The following is a 12,299-nucleotide window of genomic DNA, read 5'->3' as shown; positions in this document are numbered from 1 at the left end:
TCAGATAAGACAGTTTGTAGCTATGGAGACACAGTGCGATATCAAGATTTTAGTGAATTGAGCATGGAATATACTCCTATTACTTAACAAGTGAATAAGTTAGTGTGTGTTCATTATACACGTTAGCTGTAAGAATGAATAACCTCTGTCCTGTGCTCTGTGAGAGTGTGGTGTGCATCTGTCTCCCAGTGGATTCAGCTAATCAGCGTATTTTAGAAATTTTTGAATTGCTGTGGTTGATTTGTGTCATGGAAGCACTACCAGCATCGTTTGTGTGCTTTAGAAATGAGGTCCTTCCAAGTCTTGACAGTGCAAAAATCACAGAGCCATGCTTGGCTCTGTCAATACAGATCTAAACTGAAAAATATTGGTTTCCAAAATATTACTAGTTCAAATGCATTGAAAGCACTGCCAGACAAACAGGTTTCAGAGGGTCCTTTTGGCTCCTCTCTGCCCAGGCACAGGAAGTTGCCCACTTTTTGAGTTTTTCCTAGGAGCCTGGCTGCAAAATGATTGTCAGTGATGAAAGTATTCCCCAAAGCAGCCTTGAGACTTGCTTGTTCCTTTTGCTTTTGTGTTAGGAAGTAATATACGATAGATGTGCTTTTGTTTTTACAACAGCATTGCTGTACTGTGCACATGTGCAGCACTTCATTCAAAGGATCTTGAAGTGCAGCATAAATTCTAATAACCATGTGAGGGCTTGTGTCCTCCTTACAGAGAGTAAAACCGAAACTGGGTGAGTTATATATGGTCATATGCAGCTTGATCACTGAAATAGGAATAGTGGTTTATTTACCGTTGTTTTCAGCAGCAACTGGCTCTGGCTCAAAGTGAATCACAGGGAGGCTGAGGAACAGCCCCAGGAGCTCCTGACTCACAGCCCCGTGTGCCTTGCCACAGGGTTACAGTCCAGCTCAGACATCTCAGTGATCATTACAAAAGCTGTCGTGTGCAAGGAATTAAAAAAAAAAAACAAAAAAAAAAAAAAAAAAACAAAAAAAAAACCACCACCTCTCTACACTTGCTAGTTTGCATCATAAGAGCCTTTGCATTTGCTTTGCCTTGTTCTTCCCTGCTTGGATCAGCAGCCCTGTTATTCTGATCATGTATTTGTCACCACAGTCACTAGTGGGTTCTGCAGGGCTCCGTTTCAGGGCCAGTTCTCTTTAATGTTTACGTAAATGACCTGGATGCGGGACTCAAATGTGTGCTAAGTATGTTTGCAGACAACACTAAATGAGGAGGAGCTGTTGACTCCCTCAAGGGCAGAGAGGCCTTGCAGGGAGATCGTAATGAATTAGAGGGCTGGGCAATCACCAACCGTATGATATTAACAAGAGCAAGTGCCAGATTCTGCACCTGGGACGGGGCAGCCCTGGATATATGTACAGATGGGGCATGAGGGGCTTAAGAGCAGCCCTGCAGAAAGGGAACTGGGGGCTCTGGCTGATGGCAAGTTGAATATGAGTCAACAGTGCTCTGGCAGCCAGGAGGGCCAACAGTGTCCTGGGGTGCATCAGGCACAGCATTGCCAGCCAGTAGAGGGCAGGGACTGTCATGCTGTGCTCTGCGCTGGTGCGGCCTCACATGAAGTACTGTGTGTGGGTTTGGGTGCCACAATACAAGAAGGACATAAAACTATTACAGAGTGTCCAAAGGAGGGCTGCAAAGGTGGTGAAGGGCCTGGAGGGTACGGCGTATGAGGAGCTGCTTGGTTTGTTCAGCCCAGAGCAGAGCAGGCTGAGGGGAAGCCTCATGGCGGCCTGCAGCTCCCTCACGAGGGGAGCAGAGGGGCAGGCGCTGAGCTCTGCTCTCTGGGGACAGCGACAGGACCCGAGCGAACGGCATGGAGCTGGGACACGGCAGGGTCAGGCTGGGGGTTAGGGAAAGGTTCTGCACTGAGATGGTGGTCGGGCACTGGGACAGGCTGCCCAGGGCAGTGGTCACGGCCCTGAGCCTGACAGAATTAAAGGGATGTTTGGACAGTGCTCTCAGACACAGGGTCGGATTTTTGGCTGGTCTTGTCCTGTGTGGAGCTGGGCACTGGACTCCATGATCCTTGTGGGCCCCTTCCAACTTGGGATATTCTGAGTCTATTCTATGCAGTGCTGTTCCTTGACTGCTGAACAACCAAAAATGACCAAGGACGTAAATGGCATAGGTTAAATTTAAAAGCTGTGTATAAATACATAATAGCTAATTGCGCTTGGGTTCTAGGAAAAAAAAAACAAGGGTGTGTGTTCTCACCAGTAAAAAAAAAAAAAAAGACATTTGTGGTTTTCACCATTATGAGGAGGTTTTCAAACCCATTTTATCTTCAGGCTGTACACCAGTGTGTGTGTGTTAAGCTTTGACAGTTGTCTGTGCTGTGGAGGCATAAGGTGTTTTCCTTGTTCCTTCTTAATTTTCACTGATAAATAGCAGTGGTGAAACATATAGTTGGAGAGAGGAATGCTAAGGATTTCCCTGCTAAGTCAATTTCAGTGTTAATAGTTTGTTCTCTTCACGGCGGTCTGTAATTGTAATCACAGAAGTAGTTAAAAGATCTGATCCAAAGCTTGGTAAGAGTTTTAATTTCAGTGGAGTTTTGGATCAGCATGTAACATGTAGTTCCATTGAAAGCCCCCATCTTGACTGTAAAATACTGAGGGTATTTGATCACTTTTATGTTCCTTATATGATATCATCAGTGTGTACCATTCTGCCTGGTACAGTATGCTAAACACATGAGACATGCTAACACTTGAAATGTAAAACCATGAGCAGAACAATTGCGCTGCCTTGCTCTTGCGGGGTCAAGTGGAGAGTGGGCAGAAGTGTGGCAGATGTCAGGAGGGCTTGCTGGACTTCTGGCGCTGGGAATACGAGGTGATGACTAAGAAGCTGCATTCAGTGCAGAGGGGTACAATATTGGAAGAGCAACATATGAAATTAATGTAGAAAAATGACATGTCTAAAACAGCATTTTGCAGTACACTCGGAGAGAGTACTTTTTTGAAGCTTGACTGTCCTTCCCAAATAACATAATTCTGTGCATGTTCTGAACTCTTCTCCTACTGTTGTTGTATTTAAGCAGGGATCTCATATTCAGTGTGCTTTTATTGCACAATATAACTCATGGTAAACAATGAGGTATTTCAAACACTAAACTTAGTTAAATTAGGCATTTCAGATATTAAAATGGAGAAAAAAGCAGAGGGAACAAGAGTGTGATAATCATCACTTAATTTTAAAAGATGTAAATGTGTTCACTTATGATTGACTGATTAGTCGAAGACACATAAAAGAGTTTCATTCAGAAACCCTGCTTTGTCCATGGATATAGCTTCTATCTATGTGAAGAACATGCTCTGGTCTCTTTCCTTTGGAACCGTTGCCCAGGCTGTGTGTGTGTGTTGCTCAGAAAGGAAAAGTCATCTCTTTGTGAGGGACCTGTGCCTTGCCCCACATCAATGCCTTTTGTGCAGGCGGGTATCTGTTGTGATTGCCTGGGGCATCTGGGGAAGTTTTATGCATCGAGTGCATATTGCAGAGTTCTATGAAAGGGAAAGGAAAAAAAGTAAGGAAATATTTATTTCCTTTTGTGTTCTTCAAATATGAGGGGAAACAGAAATACAGCATGTTTTCAGGGTGTTCTGCTGAAATCCTGGAAACAAAAGAGTAAACTTAACTTGACTGGGATCCCCATCCATTGACATGTTGGATCTTTAAATGGAGAGGTGCTGAGCTGAAGGAGGAACCATGGGGGTTTCATATGAGGTAGGAGGAGGTTTATTGGCTTTTAGGGAGCCTGTCGCTGACTGGGCTGTGCAGCATATGAGATGTGACGTAGGCCAGAATACAGAGGATGTGTGTGAAGGATCGCACCGTAATTTATGAAGTGTAAAAAATATTGCCTGCTTGAGAAACCAGAGGGATTTCTTGTAATAGGAGGTGCGTGGCAGGCTGTTCAGGGACATCTGAAAGGAGGAGTTGAGAGTCTTGCTCTGTACATCAGCTTGAGCCATGCAAAAATTGTCCATGTGCATGTGCTACCATCCTGCCTTTTGGGGAGTGGAAGGTACCTGCAAGAGTTAATGTTTCCTGAGATTTCTCTCTTTCTGGTATACTGAGATATGCAGAAGACTTTGTTTTTGGGTATGTGTTGTTTTTTTTTTTTTTCCAGAATGAAATGCTTCATCTGTAACCTGAACCCTGAAGAGCAGTTGAGGGGAGGTAGGGGAAGGCAGTGCAATTTGGCTCTGTACCATTTGGGCTGTTTGAATTCATTAGCTTGGGAGCCCCTAGAAATGCCTCAGGCTGTGTACCTCCTCCTGCACCCAACTTGGGAGAATCTCTTACCACTACTGCATGCATTAGCCTTCATTAATACAATTAGCATAATAGTGATTAGGATTCATTATTCCCTACCAAAAGATAAAGCCAGTAAGACATATCTCAGAATCAAATTCCTTAGCGCCTTGTCTTGGGATTGCTTTATTTTGGAGTTGTTTGCCTCTTTATATCCTTCCATCTCCTAGAAAAAAGAAAGCCACTTAATTGTAAAACTGTTTAGGTCAAAGAAATGCACTGAGATGATCTTTCACGCATGCTAAATAGGTGAATTGATCTATGGGACCCACACAGCTCAGACAGCCACTCAACAGTAGAAACTGCGAACTTCATCTTCTTCAAGCACAAAAGCTACTTAGTTTCCCCATGTTGAAGACTTTTTATAATAGCAATAAGACAACTCTAGAGAGAACCATCTAATATTAACTCCAGGGAGTAATCATCTAATCACAATCTGGGGGTGATTTGAAGCACTCATCTGGACCAAATGCTTCACAACACCCCAGGAGTGGTTTTATTGCGTGATAGCAGTACCCCATTGAGCCTTATTGCTTAATTAAAAACAAATTCCCAAGTAATTTTTTTGCCTTTCCATAAAAACACAGTAGTACATAGCATGTATAAAACATCCATTAAATGATGGTAGATGCAAATTTACATTGTGAGATACAATCCGTTTCTTTACCACTTGGGGTTGAAGTTAAATGTAAAACCATTTCCTATAATCTGTGCACTGCTGCGTTTAGAGAGGAATAAATATGGGAAGGAGAGGTTCATTGTAGGATGCCTTGTTTTTATTAAGTGATATGTTTGGTCTCTTTACAAAGCAGTTTGACTCCCCGTCCATCTTACAAACACAATAGTCTATCAACAGCGTGGCCTTTTCTGCTACTTCCTGAAGATTTCCTTGGCTTGCTGTCCTGTTTCAATGGCGATCTTCAATACGAATCCTGTGTTTCTGTCTGGGGTTTCCATTTCTCTCTGGGCAGAGAGAGCAGGAACAGTGCAGGTGATGTATTTAGAATACGTCTAGCATACTGTACAGATGCTGCTCGGTGTCCTTCATGAGTTTTGTAGAGTAATGCAGATTAAGCCCAGTAGACACACAATACAGCCACTTTTGGTGGCTTTGCTGCACAGCTGAACTCTGCCTGCACCAGGTGCGTGGCTGAGATGTCTCAGCCTCCCCCAGTTTGAGTGGATCTGCTGCAACAGCTGTAGCTGCTCAGCAACAGACACAGGTGGCAAAGGGGAAGAGTAGGAAAGTCCTTTTTGTCCATGCTGAGGGGTTTTCCTGCCTCATGGTCCTAATCCACAGCTTTCTTTACACCTTTACAGAGTGCTTTCTTAGCCCTGAAGTGATTCCCAAATGTCAGGTTTCCTAAGGATTTCGGGTGTTGTCCCTCTGTTGTTGGCAGAGGAAGCAAATCCAAGGCTTTAAATGATTGTGTGAGTGCTGGAGACATTGCTCCAAAATCCTGGCAACCACACCTGTACGGACTTTAGGCCACAGTACTGAAGTAAACAAGGGAAAAAGGGCCAGTATGACTTTTTCTTCAGGTTAGTCACTCAGGGATTCCTTAATTGATTGGTGGAGATGTGCCTGCAAGTTCAATTTTTTGAAAAAAAGAGCTGAGAATTAGTAATAACTATTACTCCAGTTGTCCGCATGCCAAAGCCTTCTTGTGGCACTCACAAACTCTGGATGGAGGATGACAGATGTGTCAATCCTGCCTGCTGTGGGCTCCACTCAGTGCTGCACAAACCCTTCTGTTTTTCTCCAGCAGATGGTGGTTCACAGGGGCTGGTGGGAGCTGAAGCCTTGTGTGATGTGCGAGTACTGCTGACAGCAGGTCGCAGCATTCAGGGTTCCTACTAAAGAGGCAGCATGCTTTGTCCCATATTTAGATTTTGGAAAAAAAAGTAATTTTGTTTGTTTGGTGAGCCACTTAGCTAGAATGTTTTGCTGATTCCATTTTTAATGGCTTGTTAGGGAGATGTTAGGTGTTATGATGGACAATTTGTTAAAAAGGGGTTGTGGCATTGTAGTAATGAAATGAACAAGAGTAAGCTGCTAGCTGCTGCTCCTGCTGCCTAAGATTAGTAAGGGTGGTACATAGCATAATTAAGTCTGTCTATTTAAAACTCTTCTGTAGCAACCTGGGACACTGCCAGGTCAGGAAAGGACATGAAAGGACCTAACTGTTCTTGAACAATAAACATTTTTACCTGAAAGATCTCTGCTGGCTTTATTAGAATCGCACAACTAGAAATGCCATTATCTTGCTTTGATGTGGCTCTCTAGAGCTGGCTGCTTGTACAGCTGACACAAAGCAAGTAGCCAACAAAGGGAAGTCCTAATGGGCTTTAATACCTTTAATAAAGAGTTTCTCAACCCCTCAGCTGCATGTCATTTCACAAACGCTCATTTCATCTTCACCCAGCTTGGAGATGGCTGTATGCAGTGAGGTGAGCACATGCCCTTGGCTAAGGGACAGGGTTTTGCAGCCTTGCTGCTGTCAGACTTGCCCAGCCCTGTCACAGTGGCTCAGCGCAGGGCTGCTGGGGCATTCAGCAATGCTTTTTGCCTGCTGCAGCCCGAGTGTGTCTGTAGGACAGTGGGGGGAGCTGCCCTGGAGCGGGCCTGAGGAGCGCTGTTGCAGCCATGGTGGAGCTGCTCCCACTGCTTTTTTTACAAGTAGGTCTTGAAGCAGGATATGGGTTTTATTGGCCTGCCTAACAGTGAGAAAAAACGGCTGTACCTTTGTGGCAGCCGGTCATGCTGGGCAGCTGCATGCTGCTGGGATGAGGAAAGGCATGTTACTCAGCTGCAGGTCTCACTTTGAGTGACAGCAGCAATGCTGAAGTACAGGCCTAGCCTATTTTCTCATCTGAGCATGTATTTTAAGCTTTAAGTATAGTATGATGTTTATTCTGTGTCCTACGTTTATGTGGCTTTCAGCAAGATGAAGTGTTAAGATTCTTACTTTGATGGTTCTGGGAGATGTATGACTTCTAAGAATACATCCCCATGTGAGTGAAATGAAAGGTACGATATTTTAGCAGTTGGAAATGCCTGTCTTAGTTTGGTTCTGTTTCCTGATTTCATTTTGGCACCAAAAATAATTTAGAAAACATATTTGCAGAAAATAAAATCACTTGTTATGGAAACCTCAGAGAAAGGCAGCTGACATAGGGTAAGGCATGCACCAGATTAGCTGTACGCATAGGCATGGCAAAAAAGCAAGTTCACGTAAGGTAAGGGAGCAGTTTCTAGGCACCGTCTGCTTCACGGCTGTTTTTTCTGTTAGAACAGAGGAAAAAAAAATCCCTTTAAACCTGTGAGCATCTGGCTCCATCTGCTGGTAACAAAGCAAAATATATCGCTCTAAGCATAGAAAGAGGTGGGATTTCTATTTTTATGCTAGCTGCAACAGAAAACAACAAAAACAAAAATAGTAATAAATGAAATGCCTGTGCGTCAGAACCGAGCCACAAGATGTTAATTTAGTTTTCTTGAAGGTACAAACCATTCTGCTGCCTGGGAAGAAAGCTTTCTTTTCCTCATAAGCACATAGCCCAAAATTGGCATCTTCCAGAGCACAATACCTCCGTCCTGCACGAAAATTATGTTTGCTCAGGGCGTGGACTGTACCAGCAGAGCTTGATGCCTCTGTAGGTGATAATATTGTCCCCTGCCATACAGCTGTAGGATGTTTTACTTTGTTTCCCACTCCCCCAAAATATCTTTGACAAAATAGCTAGAATTCATGATACCTCTTCCTGAAAATGCTAGCCGGGGAGAAGGAGAGATGAACAGTTCTTTGAGATAGACTGCCAGGAGTCAAAAGAAAATAAAGCTGTTTTATCACTTCACCAAACAGTGAATGTTGTTACAGTGCGTATTGCGCATGCTTAATTGAGCTTGATTACTCAATCTGTTCACCTTAGGAACTCACTCTCTGTTAATTATGGAAGTAAGCCGTTGCATGAAAACTGAAAACCTCAGGTTTTCTAAGGTATCCTAAAGAATTGACCCAGCTTTATATCTTTTTTATTTTTATTTTTTAATTGAAGTAGAAGCAAAGGAAATTATGTTGGTGCAGTGCTGTCCAAAAGCTGTTTTTCACAAGTCATTGCAAATAGGAGGTGTTGCACCGTGAATGCAAAATAAAAAAAATATGTCTTGTATTTTCCTTATTTCATTTCCATGTATGTATGTGCTTTTTTTTTTTTTCTCTTGGAGATTGAGCCTAGGATATATGGGGCCTCGTAATCTTTGTATGAAGAATAGGTTTTCAGACCAAACTACTGCATGATAGAACTGTGGGAATGCAGGTGAGGGAATATAAATTTAATGGCTCTGCTACTTCTTGCCCTTACTGTGCCACTCTACAGCTAACATGAGTGGTGAGTTATTTGCATGCAGCACTTGTCTGAGGGGACGCCTGTTTGAAGACCTGCTTGGAAAGAACATGTTCATGTCAGTCCAGTCCTTGTATGGCAGGCAATCATTTCAAAAAAAACATCACCAAAGTGAGAACTAGCCAGGGTTTCTCATAATGGCCTCAGCAGAAAGGTTGAGGATCAAAATGAAAGGTAGAACTAATCTTTACTGTTTAGTGTCATACTTTTAAGCAGTACCAGGTGCCATGCAGAGGGAAGCATGTGGTTCCTGAGGTTTCTTCTTGAAGCTGCCTACAATTCCTACAATTCCCCCCCAACACATACACATTTAATTTTCAGCTTCATCCTGTTTCATTTCATTGGTGGTTCCAGCTTTTGAATTCTGGGGTTTGTGGTTCTGTCTGTATCCAGGGGATTATTCTAAAGGGATCCACTCACCTTTTTGAAAGATATCATAAGGGCAGCACTTTTTGCTGAAACTAACAGTAGATAAATACTACAAGCATCTTTTATTAGAAAGTTCAAAACCACAACAAATCCTGCCTGGAGTATGTTTGATAAATCAGATCTTTTGTAGACATCTGGAGATTGTGTTTGCAAATCCGCAGCCGGCTTGTTTTGTAGTCATTGTTACCATAATTCAGGTTAATGTGGTTGCCACTTTTTACTTCCTAAAACACATGTGGTGCTTTATGGCTGGGGGAAAAAAAAAAAAAAAAAAAAAAAAAAGGTGGCTGCCTTGGAACAGAAGTTCTTGTAAAAGCCTTTGTGGAAGCTTCCTGTTTGGAGAAACAAATGTCAAATCAATTGTCCTAGCTCAGAACTACTATTCTGAAAATGCAGCTGTGGAAAGAGATTACTTGGGTACTGTGATGGGGAGTGCGTAAGGGTCTAGATTGAGAACTATGAAGCAACATAGACCAAAAATAACAAACAGAACAAGTAAACTTTTAGGTTTTCTTGCAAAGATTTGCTTAAAAAATACTAGATCCCAAGTGAGAATGTTCATGCCAAGTTTGAAATCTCATTTGAATTTTTATAACTGTTATAATCTGTGACATATAACCTTGGAAATAGGGTCTCATAACAGAAATGGTGAGTCCCTTGACTATTACCTCACAAAAAAGGAGATGCTCCAATAGGTTACAATTCTGAGACAAATTTGCAGGGCTGGTTTATGTCTGCATAACACCACTCAAATGGGCCTAAGCTGAGCACTTCACATTGTTTGAAGGTATTTGTGGGTACGTGATCAGCTGTACACAGCTGTTCCAGTAATGTTAGCCTTTAAGTATAACAAGCACAATCCAACAAATCCTTTATCCACTGAAATGTTGCCGCAGGGAGGGGCATGGAGATAGGGCACAGTGTCATGAAAGTAAAGAAGAGCTTATTCTCCTTTTTGTCTCTCCTTATTCTTCTGCATTCATATGCAGAAGAAATGGAAGCTCCCAAGGAGCCCAGGCTGCAGAAAGATTCCACGTGCCAATGCTCTTTTTCCTCTTATTATCATACGCTTGCTATCAAACTCTAATTTTTGAAATAAAAAACCTGCAGGATTCTTTATTGGGATTATTAAACCTTCAATCTTCATTATTTAGGATGGCTACTTACCTTTTACTCAATGAAGTCATAATGCAACTGCTCCTATAAAAACTATTGAAATGGCTACTGTGGCAGCGAGTAGATTTTCCTTCGTGTAAAATAATCCTCTGTGAGTGAGACATAACTATCATTTACATTAATTAGGCAGCCATATAATGGGGTGTTCAATAGCTATTACATCATTTAAATTCTTCAGTGAGCACCTCAGCCACCCAAGAACTATCCAGCTGAACATTTGTAAGTCCATAATTTTGAAATAATCCTTTAGAGGAAGAATATGCATGGCAGAGTGTTGCAGACAATTTCACACACAAAAAAAATCATTTGGATTTATGGGGTTATTTTAACATTTCCAGGAGGTGTGCAATCCTATTTTTCTCTGTCCCACAAAATAACAAAGCTATTAAGTGGAATCAGTTTTGGGGCTGATACTGTGTGTACACTAGAAGCTGGTCAAGGAGCTTGTATTCAGAGGTCTTCCCTGACAGCTGGATGCAAGTTTCCTTAAACACTCCGTTACAAGCCTGGGGCCCTCGCCTGCATCGCTCAGCTGAGAAGCTGACTCACAGACAAAATGAAGAAAAGAGAAAGAAGAAAAGAGAAGCTGACTCACAGAGTGCCATCCTGCTGGTGGTTTGTTTTTTCAACTTCTGCCTTTAACAAGCGTGTGAGCGTCTTCAGCATTTGCATTCAATTTTGATTGTTGTTTTAAAATTTGTGAGATCAAAGCAAACTCCTTTGGCATTTCTGGTAATATCATACTTCCCAGGAACTATTATAATGGATATTCTAACTGTATTATTATATATTTTCACATATTTTAAGATCTGAGTCACAGTCAAAAGTTTGCACACGTCATAAAGCCAGGAGCTCATTCTGAGAGCTGAAAGAAACGAGGCTGAATTTATTAACTAATATGCCAGGAAGAGCTTTGAATTAATAGGCCTGTACTGCAAATCTTTAACATGCTGTTCAGCTGCCTATAGAAGGTGATGGTTATGAGGAGAACAGTCAGTATCTGAAATGAAAAATAGCATGTTTTAAATCGGTTTTGCTGGGCAAGAGTTAGGCCCTATGGGAATAGCTCCAAATTGAATGAAAAAAAAATCTTAAATTATTGTCTTAGGTTGTGACTTTTCATTCAGCAACCTGGTTCAAAACTGTCAGTCATGTTACTTTGGTCAATTGTATACTGGATTTTTTCTCTACTTAATGATTATAGGGTACTGTACCTCATCTGACTGATATAGTAGCGAGTAACAGAGCCTCTTAGGGGGGATAGCTCATAATTCGGTGTTAAATGTTGCTGGGACCTCTCTAGTTTTCCCCAATCCCCATCTACATGCAGACTGTAGAGAGCTAGGTGTCAGAAGCCACCTGTAGGTAGAGCACTAGGTTCCCTTGGTTCCACAGCCCAAGAGGTTTGTATTTGCCAGATGCCAATACTCCTTTCAGCAGCAGTGGATGCGTGATCCTGTATTTTTCACATTTGCTAGTTAGTTTAATTAAACCAGTACACTCAGAGAGGCTTCTGTCTTACCAAAACAATACATATTCATCAAACACTGTGGGAGATATAATTCAGAATAGAAATGACAGAATTAACAAAGGGGAATGTGAGGCAAAGGTGGGTCAAACCTCTGTGAAATTACATGGGGCTGGTCCTTGTTGCCACGTAATCTGGAATCGTACTTCTTAATCTGGTACACAGGACCATGGTCTGGTGAATGCTGACGTACGAGAAGCTTTGTAAATCCAGTTTTTCTTTCTGTTTAAGATGTATGAAGGTGGGTGTTTGTTATCTTGGTCAACTAATGTACTGTACTCACCAAGGCCCCCCATGCTAACTTACTGACTTTGGGTGCAAGAAGCAATACAGCTGGGATAAGAGGAACAGCTAATGGAGGTTAGTCATTCAAAGTACTCAGGTGTTTTCTATATCAAGAGACCTT

The 12,299-nt window shown here is 42.2% G+C and overlaps 1 long non-coding RNA gene across 3 annotated transcripts; it reads right to left on the bottom strand.

Annotated features, from left to right (window-relative positions):
* Positions 1 to 11,180: 11,180 nt before the first annotated feature.
* LOC121076625 lies at positions 11,181 to 12,268 on the bottom strand. 3 transcript variants are annotated; one of them, XR_005823629.1, is made up of 3 exons: positions 12,200 to 12,268; positions 11,986 to 12,115; positions 11,181 to 11,365 (listed from the first exon to the last, which is right to left on the bottom strand). It is a non-coding gene; the product is annotated as an uncharacterized LOC121076625 (long non-coding RNA). The 3 variants fall into 3 exon arrangements; XR_005823628.1 differs by having other exon boundaries at positions 12,204 to 12,268; XR_005823627.1 differs by having other exon boundaries at positions 11,986 to 12,077; positions 12,177 to 12,262.
* Positions 12,269 to 12,299: the final 31 nt, after the last annotated feature.

Source organism: Cygnus olor, chromosome 12, assembly GCF_009769625.2.
Source record: "Cygnus olor isolate bCygOlo1 chromosome 12, bCygOlo1.pri.v2, whole genome shotgun sequence".
NCBI lineage: Eukaryota > Metazoa > Chordata > Aves > Anseriformes > Anatidae > Cygnus > Cygnus olor.
Note: the sequence above shows the minus strand (reverse complement) of the source record. Positions and strands in the feature narration are given on the sequence as shown.